Source organism: Eleutherodactylus coqui, unplaced genomic scaffold, assembly GCF_035609145.1.
Source record: "Eleutherodactylus coqui strain aEleCoq1 unplaced genomic scaffold, aEleCoq1.hap1 HAP1_SCAFFOLD_36, whole genome shotgun sequence".
Lineage (NCBI taxonomy): Eukaryota > Metazoa > Chordata > Amphibia > Anura > Eleutherodactylidae > Eleutherodactylus > Eleutherodactylus coqui.
In genome coordinates, this window is record NW_027102234.1 from 456,703 (window position 1) to 479,535 (window position 22,833).

A 22,833-nucleotide genomic window follows, 5' to 3' on the forward strand; every position below is an offset into this window, starting at 1 on the left:
GATGAGGGGATGCCCCGTGGAGATGAAGCAATGCCCTGCTATGGCAGCTGTGGCAGGGGATTCCATCAGTGTGATGCGGCGCTCTGATTTTTGCACAATGTCCTATCTTTTACAGGTGCATTTTCTTTTGCGCTTGTAGTAAATGGACATCAGTTGTAATAGAGCCATTTTTTTGCATATCTACTTATGTGCGCAAAAAAATTGCTTGTTTCACTGCGGCGTCAAAAATGAAACAAAAACACAATATTTTTATTTTAAAAAGTTTTATTATTTTCTGTTTTTAAAAATACACAACAAAGACTTAACTTCAATTTTTTTTTAAACAAAGATGCCTCTAGACTTTGGTCCTGGGGATCTGTGTCACTGCCTGAAGCTGTAGATCACATAGAGGGTGCAGCAGACTATTGTGGAGTTTGCTCCAGTGATGAGGGGATCCCCTGGTAGAAGACAGATGCAGTACGGCTGGCGGGTGTGCATATTGCCATGAGGATGACGGGGTTGGTATGCACCATATTCATGGCTATGGTACTGCTGAGGTGGGGGTGTTGCTGGTGGAGGGGTGGGGGGAGGTGGAAGTGGAGGCTGCATATTGGCAAGCACACATTGTTGATGGTGCAGCCTGAACTGCTTGATATTATAGTGCAGCTCATAGGGTACCTTTGGGGGGCGAGACATTTCTAAAAGGTGAAAGACTTCTCCTTGATTCGTTAGCCGCCAGTGTTCGGGCATGGTTCTTAGAATTAAGGCCACTAAATAATTGGGCAGCATCATTCAGAGGGCTTTGGTGCTCAAGAAGTGCCATGACCTGTTTTTGCATCTCTTCCTGCCTCTGTACTGATGCTACAACTGGGGCATTTACTGGCATCGCAGCTGGGGGTCTTCCCACTCTCCTTGGAAGCAGTTGGCTGCTGACGGATGGCACACTGTCGTGCTCCTTTACTGTAGGCTGTTGAGGCAGCACCTGCTTCTTGCTGCGGGCTCGGCAAATTATCACTAGATCTGTGGAGAGAAAGCACTTTTTAGTAAACGCGTCTGGACCGTAATGCATGAAAAACAGCTCAACTGCAAACCGGCACGTCACCAGGCATTTGTGCTTTTTCTATTTCCCATTTTTTCCTTCCCCCTTTTTAAAAATTGAAACTCATCTATTAATCGGCAGCTGAGTGAGGACTCGCTTCTGCGGGACGAGTTGTATGTTCAAATGTTTGTATGTTCAAATGCTACAATGTAACGTCCTTCAAAACTTTTGAAAACTTTCTGGAGAGAATTAGACAGAAGAAGAAACTTCTCCATCTCTCGGTGCGTCTTGTTTTGATGGCATTTCTATTGTTCTTGTCCCTCTTTGTTTCTAGCCGTGAGCCGTAAATACTGTTTATTTTATGTATCGGACTGTTAGAATGTAAATTTGTTAAAATGCAATAAAAAGTAATGATAGAGTAGTAAATATTCTAAAACGGTCCCGCTGGAAACTACGGGGCCCTCAGACAACCATGCTGACAGTAAAATGAAGAAGCTATTGCGCTCTGAAGATGGCGGCAGGCATTAATTAAAGGAAATAAATAGCTTTGAAAAAAATTTGTTTCGTTGTACCGACCCATAACAGAAGTTTTCATGTCATTTTTGTTGCAGTTTGTGCGCTGCAGGCACAAGACGCACTGAAAGAGGGCGGAATATCTTTTTTTGCCCCATTTCTCTCCTGTAGAATTTTTCCTAATGTTTCAGTGCATTAGTAGCATTAAAAAATACACCGCGTCCCACAAAAAACAAACCCTCCTACAGCGACGCGATGGATGAATAAAACAGGATTTTTTAAAAAGGGGGCAGGAAAAAGCTAAAATGGAAAAAACCTTGGACACTAAGGGGTTAAAGGGTTAACAGCTCCGAAGAGCCACACAGCTTATCGGAGTTGTTGCTGCTGGGTGTTGGCTGTAAGATACAGCTGGTGCCCGCGTGTTATGGAGGGAGATCACGGTGCGGTCTCTCTTAAAAAATTGTTCCGGCGATACAGGATTTAAAAACACAGCAGGCTTACATGTCAGCAAGTCCCAACTATTACCGCCTTTCCCTGAAGGCATGCCCTAGCTATGCTACAAAACAAGACTTTACCTAGCAGGGGCGGTCCAGGTCCCTCCCGCTACATTGAATAGCTGCGCCACGATGCTCGAGAACCAATCCGAGCCATCGCTTCCTGGAGACGGAGTTTACAAACACTGTTACCAGGAAGCAATCTCTAGTCGGCCACCGAGGACTGATGGGATTGCGTCGTAGACCAGTGGGACGGACCTGGACCATGTCTGCTAGGAAAACATGATAAGACATTCCCAAAAAATAAGACGCAGTTCCACTTTTGGGCTAAACATGGGGGTCTTATTTTGGTTAAATACGGCATTCGTACATTTCTTCAGCTGCTGTGTACTTACTCTCTCATGCCCATGCTTGGTGCCGGGTACATTCATTGCTGCAGGTAGATATATGGTCGTTTTGTTCTTCCTCCAGCTCCGCTCCTCGGGACCGCTGTGTATTCTTCTCGGAATTGATCCTGCGCTCCTCCACTTTCCCTTTAATTCTTCCACTGCAATAGATCAAAGAAGCAAACATAAGCATTCTGTGTGCATGTGTCTGCATGTCAGCTTGTGTGCAAGTGTCTGCTTGCATGTATGTCTGTATGTCAAATATGCATGCATGGATCTCTTTGCATGTCAGTTTGCATGCATGTGTACATATGTTCATGTGTCTGCATCATTTGTGTAGGTGTTTGCATGTATGCAAGTGATGGCTGATAAGTAGCAGTCAGTACTTACGCAATTCTTTTTCTCGCTCGTGTCATTGGGGTACACAGCAAAGACCGTGGGATATAGCTTCTGCCACTAGGAGGCGACACTAAGCACAAAAAGTTAGCCCCGCCCTCTGGCTATATCCCTCCTGCCGACAGCAGGCTAATTAGTTTTTAGCTTAGTGTCTCGTAGGAGGACGGTTGTGCCCGTTAGGGCTGCTTTAAGGGCCAGGGTTAGACGGAGAGGCAGGACGCTCCCCATCAAACCCGAACGGAGAGGAGGGCGAACAACCTCGGGTTTGTCCAGGTTGCTTCTTGCCCGGCCCGCCTCAGAAGGAAAGGTGGCACATCCGGGTCGTATATATCCGCATGTGGCCCGCCAGCGTGAGCCCCCCTATGTTTGGTGCAGAGGTCTGCATCCCCTTCCCATGGGCAGGCGATGTTACAGGGGTAGGCTGCTGGAACTGGGGAGCCGCCTTATCTTCCAGCAAGAACGCAGGAGGTAAGTATGTGCTGGCGACCCCCCCTCCCCTCCCCTCTCCCTTCCCTGGCTCTCCCAGTATGTCGCTTTTGCATGCGTACCTTGTGGGCTGCAGCGAGGCGCAGGCATAGGCGTAGGCGGACAGGCTCCTTTTCGCGGGGGTTGTATCCGCTATGCATGGCTGCGGATATTCAGGGCACTGGTTTCAGGCACAAGCCGGCGGGGGGGCGTGGCCTCGTAGGCATGGCACCTCAGGCGGCGGCAGCAACAACTTCAGGATGCCCTGGTCTTCCGGCTCCCTGCATGGGCTCCCGGCAGGAGTTCCTGCGATGTAGGGGCTCAGTGGAGGGGCTGCAGTGCAGCCCCGGGCGAGGCAATGCCGGGAGCGGAGGGGGCGTGGCCACGCCCACATGACGTGTGGGGGCGTGGCTTCACGGTGATCCCTCCGTGGGGGCGTGGCCACGCCCGTGTCACGCTGGGGGCGTGGCCTCGTGGCGTGGGTGCGGCAGAATGCTGCCTTCATTGACTCCATGTAGGGGGCGTGGCCTTATCGGCAATGCACGCCGCCCTGCCCCTCCCCATTCCTCCCTTAGCACAGGTGAAGGGGGATGACATCAGAGAAGCAGCCTATTGGGGACAGCGCGCCAGGACTTAAAAACCTCCCTGCTGCTCCACTCCTTGCTGCCTTTTCTGCTCAGCTTATACGCTGCACAGCTCAAGCTTCAGGAAAAGAAAGCCCTTCAGCACCTGCAGTCTCCCAACCCAGCGGCTCCCCGGACCTCTTCGGACCTCGGCAAGGACCTGGGTAAGCTCTGCCTGGCGGCTAGCTCCCCTCTTTCACTGCGTATCCCTCCTGCCGGCGGTTGGCATAGCAGAGGATAGCTCGCAGTTTTCTTTGCACGGTGAAACCCCAGCACCATGTCTGACCCCAGAGCCCTGGAAGCTGGACCAGGGACAGCAAGAGTAACGCACTTTGCTTGCTCACGCTGTAACCTAAAGTTCGCATGCGGACAGGCTGAGCCCTTTTGTAGAGATTGTTCCCCTGCGAAACAGGCGGCTGGGCAGGGCATCCCCCCCGCAGTTCAGCCCCCAGCTGTGGCCGAGCCGGAATGGGCCCGCTCCTTGTCAATGGCGGTGTCTGACCTCACTCGGGCATCTGGCGCAATTTTGGAAAGGTTAGCGCAGGACGCCACCGGTTCACATGAGGAGGGTGGCCGTAGACGTAAACGGGTCAGGCCTTCGGACTCACGGCGGCCCTCCCGATCACCATCCTCCTCGTCGCTTTTGCGCTCTTCTGGCACTAGGTCACGGCGCTCGTCGGCAGAAGAGGATGTTTCGGACGAGGAATGGTCTGAATCTTCCTCAGACTCTGTTGTGGAGGAGGATCAGGTCCCAAAATTTTCTGCGATGGTGGAGAGCTTAGTGGTTGCGGTGCGTGACACTTTTCAGCTCACTGAACAGGAACCACAGGCATCTGGAATATCGTTTTCTTTCAGGCAGCCTAGACGCTCTCCAAAAACCTTTCCTCCTCATGAGGACTTTGACAAGGTCCTATCTAAGGAGTGGAAGGCACCGAATAAGCGTTTTTCCAAGATAGGTTACTTGGACGGGAAATACCCCTTCCCGCAGGATTTAGTGGAGAAGTGGTCGGTCCCACCACTAGTGGATCCACCCATTTCGCGCCTGGCTAAGCACACGGTGCTACCCACGGCACAGTCCTCCTCCCTCAGGGATCCCAAGGATCGAGGAGTCGAGGCCTTAGCAAAGACCGTTTTTGAGGCGGCAGGGTCAGCTCTTAGGCCTGTGTTTGCCTCGTCCTGGGTCAGTAAGGCTGTTACTGACTGGGCAAAGCGGTTACGAGAAGGAATCCTCGAAGGGGCAGCGTCCGAGGATCTGGTGGGCATTACACACCAGATTGAACAAGCGGGCATGTTTCTCTGTGAGGCCTCTATGGATACAGCCAGGCTGGCGGCCCGAGCCTCCGCGGCATCGGTGGCGACTCGCCGGACCCTATGGTTAAAATCGTGGGATGCGGACGCTTCCTCCAAGGGGTCGTTGATCAGTATGCCCTTTGTAGGATCTCGTCTGTTCGGCGCCAAGCTAGACGAGCTAATCTCAGAGGCTACGGGGGGAAAGAGCTCGCTTTTGCCGCAGAACCGTCCAAAGCGGTCATCTCCGCAGCACAGACGTTTTCGTTCCTATCGCCGGACGAGTCCTCGTAGGGTGGAGAGGATGGGTCCACAGGAGCGGGAACAAAGGAAGGTTCCTTCCTTTAAACCAAAGTCCTCTTGGCGGGGGCCCCAGCCCGCAAAGGGTACCAAAAGCAAGCCCTCCGCATGAGGGACTGCCCCCACCTGTTTCGGACAAGGTGGGGGGACGGCTTCTCCAATTCAGCCAGGTCTGGTCATCTCAGATCTCAGACACTTGGGTACAGGAGGTCGTGTCCAAGGGCTATGCGATAGAGTTCCTTTCACAACCGCACGATCGCTTCTTTCGGTCCAGAACCCCGGGGGACCCAGGGAAGGCAGCAGCTTTTCTCGGAGCGGTCCGCTCTCTTTATTTACAGGGGGTGGTGGTGCGAGTGCCCCCCGAACAATACTTCACGGGGTTCTACTCAAATCTTTTTGTGGTCCCCAAAAAGGACGGCTCCGTCCGTCCGGTTCTGGACCTAAAGAAGCTGAACAGGTTCGTAGCGGTCCGTCATTTCCGCATGGAGTCGGTACGAGCGGTCATCGCATCCTTGGAGGCAGGGGAATTCCTGTCTTCGATAGACATCCAGGATGCATATTTACATATCCCCATTTGTCAGGCGCACCAGCGCTTCCTCCGGTTCGCAGTACAGGAAGAGCACTTCCAATTTGCGGCATTGCCATTCGGGCTGGCGACAGCTCCCAGGGTGTTTACAAGAGTCTTAGCGGCAGTGATGGCAATCTTGCATTCCAGGGGGGTTGTTGCCATGCCGTATCTAGACGACATTCTGGTGAAAGCCCCGACCCAGCGGGACAACCTGGAGAGCCTGCAGATTGCCCTGGACACGCTTACCAGGTTCGGTTGGCTGATCAATTTCAAGAAATCGTCTCTTGTGCCAGCTCAACGCATGCAGTACCTGGGGATGTGCTTCGACACGGCACGAGGTCGAGTGATTCTCCCGGAAGCAAAATGTCAGCTGCTTCAGAGGCAGGTGCGGTCCCTTCTATCGCAGCGACCGGTGGCGATCCGCCATGCGATGAGGGTTTTGGGACTGATGGTATCGTCTTTCGAGGCGATTCCATTTTCCCAGTTCCACTCCCGCCCCCTGCAGTGGGCGATACTGTCAAGGTGGGACAGGTTAGCACGATCCCTCGAGCGGAAGATAAGGATTCCGCCAGGTGTTCAGCAGTCGCTCCAGTGGTGGTTGGACTCGCCACGTATCCAGCAGGGCAGGTCGTTCCTGCCCCTGCAGTGGCAGGTGCTGGCTACAGATGCCAGCATGACAGGCTGGGGGTGCACGCTGGGGGATCTGGTAGCACAGGGAACCTGGTCCACGCAGGAGTCCTGTCTCCAGATAAACGTCCTGGAGCTGCGAGCAATACTCCGGGCCTTGCAGCATTTCGTGCACCGGCTGGAGGGAACTCCAGTGCGAATCCAGTCAGACAATGCGACCGCGGTGGCTTACATAAACCATCAAGGCGGGACCCGCAGCAGGGGAGCCATGAAGGAAGTAGAGGGAATTCTGTCATGGGCCGAGAAACATCTTCCAGCGATATCGGCAGTCTTCATTCCCGGGGTCGAAAATTGGGCGGCCGACTTCCTCAGCAGGAAGGAGGTCGACCCAGGAGAATGGGGGCTACATCCCGAGGTATTTCAGGAAGTATGCCTAAGATGGGGTCAGCCAGACGTGGACCTGATGGCGTCTCGCTTCAATCAGAAGCTTCCAGCCTATCTGGCCAGGTCAAGGGACCCCAGAGCTCTAGCAGCAGATGCGCTAACGGCTCCATGGACGGGGTTTCATTACCCCTATGTCTTCCCACCAATTCCTCTCATTCCACGGTTGCTCAGGAGAATCAGGAAGGAAGGGCTACCTGTGATTCTCATAGCCACAGATTGGCCGCGAAGAACGTGGTACGCGGAGCTCATGGACATGGTAGCAGACGCGCCCTGGCGATTACCCCTGCGAAAGGATCTTCTCTCTCAGGGTCCCCTCTACCACCAGAATTTAGCTACACTGCGTTTGACGGCGTGGCAGTTGAGACCGCGGTACTGAGAGCAAGGGGCTTCTCAGACCCAGTTATCCAGACTATGATTAGGGCTAGGAAGCCGTCGTCATTGAAGGTATATCACCGGGTGTGGAGAACATTCTTTCGCTGGTGCGAGCAGAAAGGGGCGCACCCGATGCATTTTTCGTTGGCCCGTCTCCTGTCGTTTCTCCAAGACGGGTTGGGCTTGGGCCTGAGCCTCAGCTCCCTTAAGGGACAGGTTTCGGCTTTGTCAGTTTTGTTTCAGCGACCTTTGGCTTCAAGGTCGGCAGTGCGCACCTTTTTTCAGGGAGTTGCTCATACGGCACCCCCTTTCCGGTCTCCGGTGCCACCTTGGGACCTTAACCTGGTTCTGGATGCCTTGCAGGCCCATCCGTTTGAACCATTAGCGGAGGTACCGTGGCGCTTGCTATCTTGGAAGGTCGCTTTCCTTGTGGCAGTTACCTCCCTTCGTAGGGTTTCGGAGATTGCGGCACTATCGGCAAAACCACCCTTTACGGTTTTTCACCAGGATAAGGTGGTGTTGCGACCGGTGCAATCTTTTCTCCCAAAGGTGGTGTCTACCTTTCACATTAATGAGGACATTGTACTGCCATCATTTTGTCCAAAGGCGGTTCACCCTAGGGAACGGGCTCTGCACACCTTAGACCTAGTCCGCGCTCTAAGGACATATTTGGACCAGACAGCGTCCAAAGGCGCTCAGATTCCCTGTTCGTGATACCGGATGGTCCGAGACGGGGCCTCGCGGCATCAAAGGTGACTATTGCTCGCTGGATCCGTTCAGCAGTGGTGGAAGCCTACCGGGCCAAGGGTGAGGCACCGCCATTCCAGGTGACGGCACATTCCGCCAGAGCAGTGGGGGCGTCATGGGCGGTAAGTCACGGTGCCTCAGTATCACAGGTGTGTAAGGCAGCTACCTGGGCATCCCTGCACACCTTTTCTAAGTTTTATCAGTTACATACGTTTGCGTCAGCCGACGCTTCGCTGGGTCGAAAGGTTTTACAGACGGCTGTAAACTGACCGCATGCGGTTATGATTTATTTGTACCCACCCTTGGGGACGGCTGTGGGACGTCCCACGGTCTTTGCTGTGTACCCCAATGACACGAGCGAGAAAAGAGGATTTTTTACTCACCGTAAAATCTCTTTCTCGTCTCGTCATTGGGGGACACAGCACCCACCCCTCTTTCTTTATATGACACAGTGGTGGTCCTGGTCGGACTCCGGATTCTGTAAGTCGCACATGGTGCTGCGTGGTTTTCATTACAGTTAAATTTTTTGTTGATGTGTCATATGACTAACTATTGTTGTCTCTCTGTTCCTGCATGGCTATTCCAACTGCTGGCATGACAAACTAATTAGCCTGCTGTCGGCAGGAGGGATATAGCCAGAGGGCGGGGCTAACTTTTTGTGCTTAGTGTCGCCTCCTAGTGGCAGAAGCTATATCCCACGGTCTTTGCTGTGTCCCCCAATGACGAGACGAGAAAGAGATTTTACGGTGAGTAAAAAATCCTCTTTTTGTGAGTTACCACGGCTGTAGTCCATTCCTCGTAAATCTTTTTAGCCAGTTCCTCCCACGACCTTTCTTTCCTATCCTTATTTTGATGCATCAGGACAACCAATTTCCCCCGTGTCAAATTGTCATCTTGAGAAAATGGCAACCACAGGTCTTTACTTTCTGAAAACCAGCCTTTTCTCTACCCCCCTGGATAATCTCTGCCTTCAAATCCACAGTTCATGCGCAATTGAATTGCAATTGCACTGCGGATCATCCACACCCATTGACTTCTATTGAGCCCACTCGCACAGGATCCGGACTGTAATGGAGAAAAATTGCTTGCCGCTGCGGGAGATTTACATATCAAATCTGCAAGCTTAAATTAGGTTGCGGATGCCAATGCTTCCCTATGGGAACTTTGACTTGCGGATCTCCTGCGCTGGTGACCAGTGCGGATTCCGAATAGAAATCCGCCCATGGACATGAGCCTTAATACTCCCTGCAGCCACCAACCAATAAAGGATACCACCTGCTGCCAAGAACACCTAATACCATCTGCTGCCACCATCCAACAATGAATACCACCTGCTGCCAAGAACACCTAATACCATCTGCTGCGACCAACCAACAATAGATACCACCTGCTGCCAGGAACACATAATAGAAGCTGCAGCCACCAACCAACAATGAATACCACCTGCTGCCAAAAACACCTAATACCATCTGCTGCAACCAACCAACAATGTATACCACCTGCTGCCCAAAAAACCCAAATACCATCTGCTGCAACCAACAAACAATAGATACCACCTGCTGCCCAAAACACCTAATACCATCTGCTGTCACCAACCAACAATAGATACCACCTGCTGCCAAGAACACCTAATAGCACCTGCACTCACCAACCAACAATAGATACCATCTGCTGCCAGGAACACCAAATACCAGCTGCAGCCACCAACCAACAATAGATACCATCTGCTGCCAAGAACACCTAATACCACCTGCAGCCACCAACCAACAATAAATACCATCTGCTGCCAAGAACACCTAATACCAGCTGCAGCCACCAACCAACAATAGATACCATCTGCTGCCAAGAACACCTAATACCACCTGCAGCCACCAACCAATAATAAATACCATCTGCTGCCAAGAACACCTAATACCAGCTGCAGCCACCAACCAACAATAGATACCACCTGCTGCCAAGAACACTTAATACCAGCTGCAGCGACCAACCAACAATAGATACTATCTGCTGCCATGAACACCTAATACCACCTGCAGCCACCAACCAACAATAGATACCACCTGCTGCCAAGAACACCTAATACCATCTGCTGCCACCAACCAACAATACCATCTGCTGCCAAGAACACTTAATACCACCTGCAGCCACCAACCAACAATAGATACCACCTTATTGCTTCCAGGTTTGACCAACTATACCAGTGATGGGGAACCTTTTAGAGACCGAGTGCCCAAACTGCAACCCAAAACCCACTTTTTTTTATCACAAAGTGCCAACATGTCAGGGGTGGGGCTTATCACCATGTATGATTTTACCCCCATCATTCTAAAAAGGACAGGGCCGCTTCAAAATAGACAGGGTGCAGACTTTGACTGCTTTTTGGATGCGGAAATACTGCAGAATGTCCTCAGCGGGAATTTCTGTGGAAAATTCGGCAGCATTTCCGCATCCAAAAAGCAGTCAAAATCTGCATCGTATTTTGAAGTGGCCCTGTCCTTTTCCACCACATGTAAACATACCCGAGCGATAATAGTGACCCCCCCCCCCAGCGGCCCCAGTGGTAATAGTGACTCCCACCCCACAACAATAATAGTGACCCCCACAGCGGCCCCAGCGGTAATAGTGACTCCCCTAGCGATAAAAGTGACCCCACCAGCGGCCCTAGGGATAATAGTGACACCCCCTCAGTATAATAGTGATGCCCCCAGTATAACAGTGACACACACAGCGGCCCCCAGTGCAATAGTGACACCCCACAGCGGCCTCCAGTCTAGTAGTGACACCCCACAGCGCCCCTCCCAAGACCCACATACTTACCCCTTCCTCCTCCTCCTGGAAGCTCAGCTTCTCTTCTGGTTGGCGATGGTCCCGACACGCATATTAACTTTTTCTTCCCCACTTCTGCCACAATAGGCAATTCCCAGCAACCTGATTGGCTGTTTGGTGTATCAGCCAAGACAAACAACCAATCAGGTTGCTGGGAATTGCTGATTGGGGCAAAAGTGGGGAAGAAAAAGTTAATATGCTCCCGGCACACACTGCGAGGTCAGTGGGTTGCCGGACGCCTCCTCCCCCTGCTCTCGCGGAACCAAGTAGTAGGGGACGTCGGGGGAGGGCGGAGGAGGATCCTGGCTGCACATTGAAGTCACAGTGACGGGATCAGCGCGGCTAGCAGCGCTGTGAGTGAATGCCAGCAGGGGAGCCACGGCCCCTGCTGGTATTCACAAGTGGTGAGCGGCCGATGGCGGCGTGTGCCAGTAGGGAGGGCTCTGCGTGCCGCCTCTGGCACGTGTGCCATAGGTTCGCCACCACTGAACTAGAGGCATTCCTATGTATGATAAGACATTCCCCAAAAAATAGGACCCAGTTCCACTTTTGGGCTAAACATGAGGGTGTTATTTGGGGTAAGTACGGCATTCGTACATTTCTTCAGCTGCTGTGTACTTACTCTCTCATGCCCATGCTTGGTGCCGGGTACATTCATTGCTGCAGGTAGATATATGGTCGTTTTGTTCTTCCTCCAGCTCTGCTCCTCGGGACCGCTGTGTATTCTTCTCGGAATCGATCCTGCGCTCCTCCACTTTACCTTTAATTCTTCCACTGCAATAGATCAAAGAAGCAAACATAAGCATTCTGTGTGCATGTGTCTGCATGTCAGCTTGTGTGCAAGTGTCTGCTTGCATGTATGTCTGCATGTGCATGCATGTCTGCCTGCAGATATGCATGCATGGATCTCTTTGCATGTAAGTTTGCGTGTACTTATCTGCATGCATGTGTGCATATGTGCATGTGTCTGCATCATTTCTGTAGGTGTTGGCGGGTATGCAAGTGATGGCTGCTAAGTAGAAGTCAGTACTTACGCAATTCTTTTTGCGAGTTACCACGGCTGTAGTCCACTGCTCGTAAATCTTTTCAGCCACTTCCTCCCACGACCTTTCTTTCTTATCCTTATTTTGATACACTTCACTATTGGTGTCCCAAATAGCAGGATAAGGGGGACTACCCACTACAATTTTTTTTTCTACTGCGAAATTCACAGCGTTTTTTTTTTCTTCTAATGTTAAAATCGCGGTCGCGAAAAATCACGATTTAGCAGTAAATTGCGATTTTGCGCGATCGCGAATTTAACATTACAAGTCCCATAGACCCCTGTAGAAAAAAAACGCGGGCAGTCACCCTTATCCTGCATCAGGACAACCAATTTCCCCACGTCAAATTGTCTGCTCATCTTGAGAAAATGGCTGCCACAGCTCTTTACTTCCTGAAACCCAGCCATTTCCCCACCCCCGGCTAATCTCCAACTTCAAATCCGTAGTGTCTTATCACCGAAAGGACCACAAATCATAAAACTTAACTTTTATTAATTATAAACCATAAGAAGACGTACTTTTATTTTCCCATATGTGTCAGAGGACACACAACAATTAAAATCAACCAAGCTCAAATCGGTGGATGTTGCTCAATCGCAGTAAACAATATAGTCAGACTTTTATTCTATACTGTTACGATTCTTATCCATCCATCATTTTTATATTTTCCAATATTTTTCAATCCGGGATGACTAAATATCTATTGTCAGTGACTGACACCACCAGTATTTATCCAAGAGTGGTAGAATATTTATTGTCAGTGACTTAAGATTATTATTGATGGTTCTATATCCAATGTTACTCATCAGTATCACTATCCATTTCAACACCTCTAATTCTTTATCACAAGATGGATCTAGCATCTGCAGTTGTTCCTGTTCTTATATTGGTCACGGTACAATGATGTTTATTATTTTGGATCAATAGTCCATTGTCTTTATTATTGTATCTGACAAATGCATTTATTTCTATTGTCACCTTATTTGGAACAATTGTTCATCAAAGATTGCTCAGGTAGTATGAGTTCCTACTAGAACAGTGTTTGGGTGACTAATTTTTAGCAGATGTCACCTCAATAAATCGCCATTGGGTGCTATGTCTGAAGTGTATTTCCACAAACCTTGATATATCAAGCTTATTTATGCTTGTTATTCTGTGGCACTTCCTTATTATTGTATGACCCGTTCCCTGAGCTATTCATTTCCCGTGATTTATATGATTATATACAGGAAATGAATACAGCCACATGCAACCGTTATTGGTTATCAAAGACCATGATGGATTGTTCCAAATGGTAATGTCTTTTACAAAATTCAATCTCTCTTAGGCCGCCTGCAGACGAGCGGGTCGGATCCGGCAGCGAGAAATCTCGCCGCGCGATCCGACCCCAGAGCCTGCAGGGACGAGCACGTACTTACCCGCGCGTGGCGGCCCCGGCTCTTTGATGTGCCGGCTGCCGCGCAGCCGGCGCATGCGCAGACCGGAGCCGGCGGCCGGTGAGTGCGTGCCCCGCAGAAAATTAGAACATGCTGCGGTTTGTTTGCCGTGCGAGATTTCGCGCGGCCAAACCGCGGCCGTCTGCATAGGAGTGCGTATTGTAATGCACTCCTATGCAGACTTTCAGCGGCGGAAATCCCGCGGCGGGATTTCCGCTCGTGTGCAGGCGGCCTTACTTATAAGTAGGCAATTCAAAGGAATTGTCGCTCCCACTTATATAATAATTCGTGTAGAGAGAAGATATGTGAGGTGAAGAAAGATAGTGGCTGCATTTAATGAAGCAGCGTACCCTTCCTTTATAAGCTGCTCATCCCTTAGGATTTAATGAGCTAGTATTTAGTATACATAGATGGCTTGGTGGTAGCCTAGAATATATTGTAGGCTATCACCTCCATCAATACCCCTTAGGGTGATAGTCTCTGTTTCTATAAGTGCAGTCTGTTATGATAAACTAACAGCTGCCAGCTAGGATAATGATGATGACCCTGTTTTCAGTTTATAAATATGTAGATGGGTTGCGTTATGATGAACACACAACCACTCTATAGATTAGTTTTTCAAGGAGGGAATCGGCCCATGGAACCTATCCCCCCATCCCCATCAACGCGTTTCCACATCCTTGGAGACGGTTGTTTCCTCAGGATGGAGCTAACCTAGCATGACCAGCCGCTCTGGCTGTCAGAGTGTAAAATGAACAGAGATTCCGTAGTCAAATCCGTAGTGCATCCGCAAATTGAATTGCGGGTGCAATGTGAAGCACCCGCACCCATTGACTTCTACTGAGCCCACCTGCACGGGATCCGGACTGAGATGGAGAATGCTGCGATTTGTTTCCCGCAGCAGGAGATGCGCAAATCAAATCTGCAAGCTTAAATTAGATTGCGGATGCCAATGTTTCCCTATGGGAACTTTGACTTGCGGATCTCCCACGCGGTTGACCAGTGCGGATTCCAAAATACAAATGTGCCTATGAACATGAGCCCTAATGCCACCAACCAACAATGGATACCACCTGCTGCCAAGAACACTTAATACCACCTGCTGCCACCAACCAACAATAGATACCACCTGCTGCCAAGAACACCTAATACCAGCTGCTGTCACCAACCAACAATAGATAGTGACGAGGAACCTTCCTTTGCGGAACCACGCCTTACTCCATTTGGAATGTTTACAGCCCTCCATATTAATTCTGAATTGATAATGCGCATAAGAAGTTCCCACACTGACAGGCTGTTCAGCATGCATAGCTTCCTCAATTCTACTTTAATGATCGGCGTGTAGCCTATTTTAAGAGTTTAACAAATCCGCCCATCTGGGCAGGTCAAAAATTACATGCATACAACGTATTGTTTAATTATTGGATAAGCATCTTGCAATTCTTCCATCCTCCGGTCATCTGTGATTGGCCATCAGGGTCAGGATGAAATGAGTGGGTTGTCTTGGAGCCACGTGGGGTTCCTTCGATATGATTGGATGTTACATCATGAACTATAAATTGCACAAACCTCCCATGTTATTTGCATACGTTTCCAGTAAAGTCGCTGGGGAAATTTCTGCGGTTGTCCATGTCTGATTCCTAGTTCCGTATTAGTGCATGCAGCTGGACAGTCAAATATATTTATACATGTTGGTTACGGGCTAAATTGCTAAATTCAATCTTTGTCAGCAGAGTTTTATAAAACAGATATTTCATATAAGCGGAAGTACCTATTGCATAACTTGTAGCAAGACATTATATTTGTATCAAGACAGAAATATGTATACAGAATGTTCAATTGACAACTGTCTACTGCCAAAGCCCACCGATCCATAATATAGGAATACTGGACTTCCACCACAGACCCCCCTTGAAACTATCTGTTTCACTAAACTCGCCCTGCTCCGTCCCACCCCAATCCCCCACCGCTGACCCTAGACTCGCATTGCGTTGTAGACGACTGGGCCTACTACTGCCATGGGGGTATAGGATGGTTCGACATCATCACATTCTGGATCCATGATGACGACGGTTGCGCTGACAGTGGGCTTTTTGTTGGACGTCGTAGTGGGACAGGTGGACCAGGCAGTCATCAGGGTCGGAATACACTGTATGCAACGACAAACAGAAATTAGAATGACTATAAAGGTGACAAATATAATCAGGTTAGGAGAGGTGCGACTTTCACTATTTCAGGTAAACTCTGCATAACTTGTATAGAACCCCGCCTTCTTGACGTTACCTCGATTCATCAACAAGAGTGCAAAGTCAGGACTATCTAATGACTGATCAATATGACTGAACCCCTGTCTCATTAGTAAGTGCATTATCATATATATTAGTCTCGAAGGAAAGAGCTACAAGCTGATTATTCCCACTTCCCTTTTCCAGAGGCGGCAAGGTAACAGGACCAGGGGCGTTGTAACACCGGCATGTTGCGTGGACATAAGCAGAGTGCACTGCAGATAAAATAAAGCAAAATCTTAGCAAAAACCCTATCACAGTGTTCTAAATACACAATGTTCCAAAACTTATTTTTCTATATTTTTTCCTTCTCCTGTTAGGTACCTAACTGAGGAAAACAGACTAAGGTTAGCTCTTTTTAGTTAGTGCGGTCAGCTTCTTAATGGCAACTGCGTTTTTACCTGCGGGTCACGTTTTGTCTGGAATGTAGGTACAAGTCTCCCCTATCATCTTACAGACACTCCCTTTTTTGGCTAAAATCGTACCTAGTGCCATTCTATTTTGAAAAGTCGTAGTCGAGGTAGGTTCTATTGGTCGACTAGTCCCTATAAGGCGTCTCCAGTATAATTTATAAACCGCTGTTAATTATAATAAACATAATTAATCCAGTCAACATTTATTTACCCTAATGATCGGGAAAATGGACTCGAATCTAGTTTTAACTTGGTCTCTAATTTTTAAAACTTGTCAGGTACCCCCCTTGGCTATCCTATGATGTCAATGTATACGTGTAGATCAAAACTATCACCAGGAGCTCCTCTTCTCACTCTAATGTGCTGTACTAGAAGTACATACTAGTAGTGCGCACAGGTACGCACGGCGTGGGACTCCCTAATCTTCACCCACACCATTGTCCCTCCTGGAGATAGTCCTCATGGTGAACACGTCCAGGTCGCCTAACCCTTGCGTCAGGGTTTTCCCACTGCCCGTAAGTCCCTACTCCTAAAAGGGGAGGGATCCCTACCTCACCTCAGAAGGAGGCCATGGATTCCCTGGGCTTATTTCCGGGCATCCATACCCTCTATCTGTACGAGTTAACACCCCACAGGGTGTGCCCTCGCCGGAACCTAAGGTCTTCTGCACTTTCCCTAGGCAAATGGGAAGTCCACTGACAGTCCATCTTATGAGACTGAGGCAGGCGCAGTACTGGTACATTTCTCCATTCTTCTGGTAACGTACCTGGTTGGCATTATCGGAACTGGCTCTTCATCTTTTTCAAACAAGGGAAACATTGGTCACATTAAAGGGAGAATACACGTACAGGAAATTACATACCCCACCTCTTTCTGCGAAAATCATATCCACGGCCACTCTATTTTGGAACGCCATGAATGCAGTGGGCCCTAACTGGTTAGCTAACCCTTGCAAAGCATCTCTGGTGTAGTTTACAAACCTCTGCTCATTGTAAGAGATATAATTCATCCAATCTACATTATTATTAACAGTGACAAAAGCAAATAAGGAATCAAAACCTGCTTTAACCTGATCTCTAGAATTAAATTAATCTCGCTCCCCCCTTGGCACTCCTATTACATCTATGTGTACATGTGGATCAAAGTTACCACCTGGAGCGTCAACGTCTCTCTTACCACGAGGCAGTGTTAGATTCTCACCCTCAGTGCAGGCTTCATATTGCACATTTGATTGTATTAATTTGTTCTGAAACAGGGAGCTAGTGTACAGTAGTCAAAGGTGTGTGTTAGAGGAATTGTACCACATTATAGCATGTAAAGGATATGCAGGATCATTAGTTTTTTCAGTGCGGAGTGTGGATCCAAGTGGGCTTTCCTTCGAGCTTGACTGCAGTTGGGGTGGTGAACAACATCTGGTAGGGACATTCAAACAGGGTTTCTCTCTTAAACTTTTCCACATAGACCCTGTCACCTGGTGTTAGATTGTGACACTCATCTGTAGGACCTGGGGAAAAGCAGAGACTGCAGAATGCATTACTAACAATTCCTTGGAGAGGCCTATGACAAAATTAACAAGAAAATCATTCCCCAAATTCAGCTTCTGTGGCATGTATCCTCCTAAGAAAAAGAAAAAGTAATGAAAGACACTCAATTCAAAATTTACCCATTTTCTCTATTGCCTTTCGTATCTACTTTCCCCCTACTCCGTGGATGGTAGGGTGTGTGAAAAGCCTGGAATATACCCCAAAACAGACATGATGTGTTGCATTATTTCACCTGTGAAGTGTGTACCTTTGTTCGACTCAATTACTTCTGGTACCCCATATCTGCAGATTACCTCATTCATGAATTTCTGTGTGGTTATCTGCTCATTTACCTTAGTATCCGGGTGGGCCTCCAACCTGAAAAAGACTCGAGCAACAACAAGCACATATTCATACTCCCCAACAGGTGTGAGCTGAATGTGGTCAAATTGGCAATCTCTGAAATGGGTAGAGTGGTCAAGGCAAGTGTTATATGGCCACCTTACTTCTGTCCGGACTCGCATATGGCAAAGATCATGCTAACTGGACAAATGATGCAGCAGCTACAGAGAACCCAGGTGTCACCCATTCTTGTTCAGTGTCGCCGTCATCGCTGCTTTTGATTCTGTATACCAGCTGGGCCATCATGGGGAACAGGGACCTCTGTAGGCAAGTTCTGTTGATTGTTCGCCATACGCCGTCCTGTGCTGTCGCTCCCGTATTTTAGCCCATCTGCTTTCTTTCCTCGTTGACTTGTAACTGTAAAGTCCTTGACATATCAAAGTCCAAAGTCTTATCAAAGTCCAAAGGTTTTATCAAAGTCCAAAGGTTTTATCAAAGTCCAAAGTCTTATCACTGACTCATGCTGTCAGTATCTATTCTTCTTTCTTCCACGGCTTGAGGGCCGCTGCCTTTGCTGTGTTGTCGGCGAGGGTGTCATCTCTCGCTTCTCCGTTGTAGAAATTGGTGTGGATTCTCCATTGCCAGGTAGTAGTAGTAGGGTTTCCATGAGACCCTGCACCGCTGCACCATTCTTAATTGGCTGTCCTACTGAGATAACAAGCTGTCTGGCCTTCCATATTGGGCCATAATCATGAGCTATGCCAAATGCATTCCAGGAGTCAGTGTAAAAAGTTGCCGACTTACCTTCTACCACTCCACACGCCCCAGTGAGGGCCTCCGGTTCCGCTTCTTGCCCTGAGACATGCGGAGGCAGAGCTTCTGCGTTTAGGACATCTTGTTGTGTGACCTCTGCATATCTGGTTCGGAATCATCAATCCTCACCCTGATACCATCTACAAAAGAAAACTCAAAATATGCATCATTAACAGTGTGTACATCACTACAATAATGCTATTTAAAAAATAGCTGATCCGCCATACTCAAATCACCTATGCCTCCCCTTCCCCCAGGAATACCTGATTAAAAGAAGAGTAGCCGGATCCAAGGTATTACAACATTGGGAAGCTCAGAGCAATATTGGGGGAGGCATGGAAAGAGCACATTGTAGTCGGATCTAATAGGCCAGAGATAAGTGCTTGGGTTGCACTTGCATGAGCATGTTCTGGGTGTCATTTGGGGTGTGGACCACTAGGGGGTAGTCCAATACCATCTTAGAAGATTTGTCAACCATTGCCTGTACTGCTGCCACCGCAAAAGCAGATGAGGGAGCTCCTCAAGTCACTGGATCCACCCTCATGGCTGTGGTTGTCCTCCGTGCTTTTGTGTCAACACTGTCGTATAGGTGGCAGTATGAAACAAGGTCCAGAAAGGTGCGGAATTTGGCAACGGGTGTATGTACAGGTATAGCCTGCAGAACTTGGTTAGTCCTTGGAGGCCTCCAGGCCTTACAGCCTTCTGCAAGAGAAATTAACAGTGAAATTGTGGCCGGTTGGCAGTTTTTTCCAAAGCATCAGCACACAGCACCTAATATGTGTGGCTGACCCTTCACTCTTTTTTTTTTTTTTTTTTTTTTTATCTAGGGGGATACTGTTTGACCCAGGGGTGTGTATCTGGGTCTCGTATATATTATCATGGTCGATACATTCAATTTCCCTATGCCTGTCTTGTAGGTGTCCCATAATTTGTCAGGATCCGTGGAAAGCTGAGTTTGGGACAGGAGAAAAAACAAAACTTTTTCTTCTGGCTATCTATGATTCTTACCCCCTCCTTGGATAAGAGACGTGTTCTTGCATCATCAAGCTCCACCCCTCCGAGTGTGGCTAATCCCTTACTTCCTTATTCCCTCATTCAATGTTTGGCAGTCCTTGGGTACACATCACAACTCAATAAAGATAAAGTCTTATGCACCACACAATTTACATTTTACAAATTACGGGTCAATCTGCCCCGTTCCTCCTGTGGATACCTGGCCTTATCGTTACCTGCTTGTTTCCTATTCCTTGGCTTCTCTACTGTAGTTTATTTATTCTATATTGTCTGTGAATATACGTTACTTGTGCTGGGACTACAGGGCAAGTAACTTCCTCTTTTTAGGTCTCTTACTCATGTGACAGCCCAGCGACAGGATTATAAGGGAGATAACGGGAGTACGTGGCTAATTTTTATCTTTTACACCAGTAGACAGTTGTTGTCCCAGACTTCCGGCGACCGGGCAGATTGCAGTATTAGATGCCGGGCATCTCCATCTGATTGGTAATGTACTGCAATTCTCTCTATTCACTAAGCTGGTGTCTCTGTATATTAATACAGACGCCATTGCAGCCCACCTTCACTTCCTCTTCTCTGACACTTAGAGAAATTCTAACGTCTAATGCATAAATCACATATATTATGTTGTAACTTCTGTCACAGCGGTGGTTACAATTGAATTGGGGACTAAACACCTATTGGGGACTTGGCAAACATAGACGTATTTTCTTGTGGGCACGGTGTATTGGGATTTGGTGGGCTACGCAGTAATTCAGCTACTGTATTCTTAAAAGCCCCCTCAGGATGTGCGTGGCATACAACTTTTTACATTTGTATGACGGATGTATTTGTCTGAAGGATTAGGTTACATAACAAGCCATCTGCAGTAGTTTTAACATCCAACAGTAGTTATTTATTACAGCACAGGAATTGCTCCGCTTCTATTAAGAGTTCCACTTCCTCTTTTTAAATGTAGTTAGCAGCTCTTTTTTTTTTTTTTTTCCCTTTCTCCAAACACACTTACGGGCACAAGCCTATGCTTCTATGCTATTATTAACGTTTAACAATTCGAAAGCAATATAGTTTAGTAGTCTGTCTTTTACTAGAAGGGATCCAATAACGCAACCTAACCTATAAAGTCCAAACCCACAGCGCGCCGCTGTGTACGGTGCATTATCTTGGCTATAACCAATTGCTACAGTTACTGATACTAATTCTGTATGACAGACAAACCAACAGACTATTTCTATACAACAACTCGGCAGGATTAGCTCTACACAACAAACAAGCACACTAACTTTATATAGGTAGGACACACAGAAAGATTGCTTGATTAATCAATGATAACTTGACTCTCCACCCCTTCCACACTTTCCTGGAGGGTGTAAGAATTAACCTTGGTATTGTTTGCTGCCTTTCAATTTCAATCATGGCTGCCAGATTTATGATTACAGAAGTCTCCTCAGACGCCGGACACAGTATGCCCCGCCCTAGAGTCTCTAGCATTTCTGTCGCTACACAGTTTATCAATCTACCCTCAGACGGAGGGATCTACTCGTGGACATTTAAACAATAAACAAATATTTGTGGACACACAAATAGACAGACAATTAGACGGAGCACCAGTACGGCTGGCTTAGTCTAAACTGCCCCTCGGGATACTGTCTGGTAGCCCCCCTGTCCTAGATCTTTTACCAGACTTTACCGGAGCAGAGGTGCCTGTCCAGACGTTTGACCGTTTCCTGACTCTAAGGTTTTAGACACCAAACCTGAACCGAGCAAGACCTCCTAGTCAAACTACCCTGTCAGGTCCCCCTGACTCTAAGGTTTTAGACACCAAACCTGAACCGAGCAAGGGGCCCCTGCGGGGACTTCCTCTCCCTTAAAGCAATTCACTGACCTTGCCAACCGACCAGTACTCTCAAAACGACAGGCATGTAAACATTCCTTTATATCTTATGACAGGTTCTTATCGAGTGATCGAGACTTAAAGAAGTACCTGTCGTCGTGCGGATCCAAATAATTCGGCCTGGCACGGCACATAGGCGAGCCTGAACTTAGCCACACAGGTATAGATAATTAATTTATCTCACCGTGTTCTGATGATATTTTGGGCCCACCAAGTCCAAGGTCGCATATGTCCGTGTCTTCTGTCCGAATTCTATGGAACCTATCGATCACTCCCCGTACGGGCCACCAATTGACGAGGAACCTTCCTTTGCGGAACCACGCCTTACTCCATTTGGAATGTTTACAGCCCTCCATATTAATTCTGAATTGATAATGCGCATAAGAAGTTCCCACACTGACAGGCTGTTCAGCATGCATAGCTTCCTCAATTCTACTTTAATGATCGGCGTGTAGCCTATTTTAAGAGTTTAACAAATCCGCCCATCTGGGCAGGTCAAAAATTACATGCATACAACGTATTGTTTAATTATTGGATAAGCATCTTGCAATTCTTCCATCCTCCGGTCATCTGTGATTGGCCATCAGGGTCAGGATGAAATGAGTGGGTTGTCTTGGAGCCACGTGGGGTTCCTTCGATATGATTGGATGTTACATCATGAACTATAAATTGCACAAACCTCCCATGTTATTTGCATACGTTTCCAGTAAAGTCGCTGGGGAAATTTCTGCGGTTGTCCATGTCTGATTCCTAGTTCCGTATTAGTGCATGCAGCTGGACAGTCAAATATATTTATACATGTTGGTTACGGGCTAAATTGCTAAATTCAATCTTTGTCAGCAGAGTTTTATAAAACAGATATTTCATATAAGCGGAAGTACCTATTGCATAACTTGTAGCAAGACATTATATTTGTATCAAGACAGAAATATGTATACAGAATGTTCAATTGACAACTGTCTACTGCCAAAGCCCACCGATCCATAATATAGGAATACTGGACTTCC

General features: G+C 48.2%; 1 long non-coding RNA gene across 1 annotated transcript; it reads right to left on the bottom strand.

The window, feature by feature from the left end:
* Nucleotides 1-281: 281 nt before the first annotated feature.
* Nucleotides 282-22,833, bottom strand: LOC136600969 (uncharacterized). The gene is made up of 3 exons (XR_010789274.1): nt 11,689-22,833; nt 2,421-2,572; nt 282-999 (listed from the first exon to the last, which is right to left on the bottom strand). It is a non-coding gene; the product is annotated as an uncharacterized lncRNA (long non-coding RNA).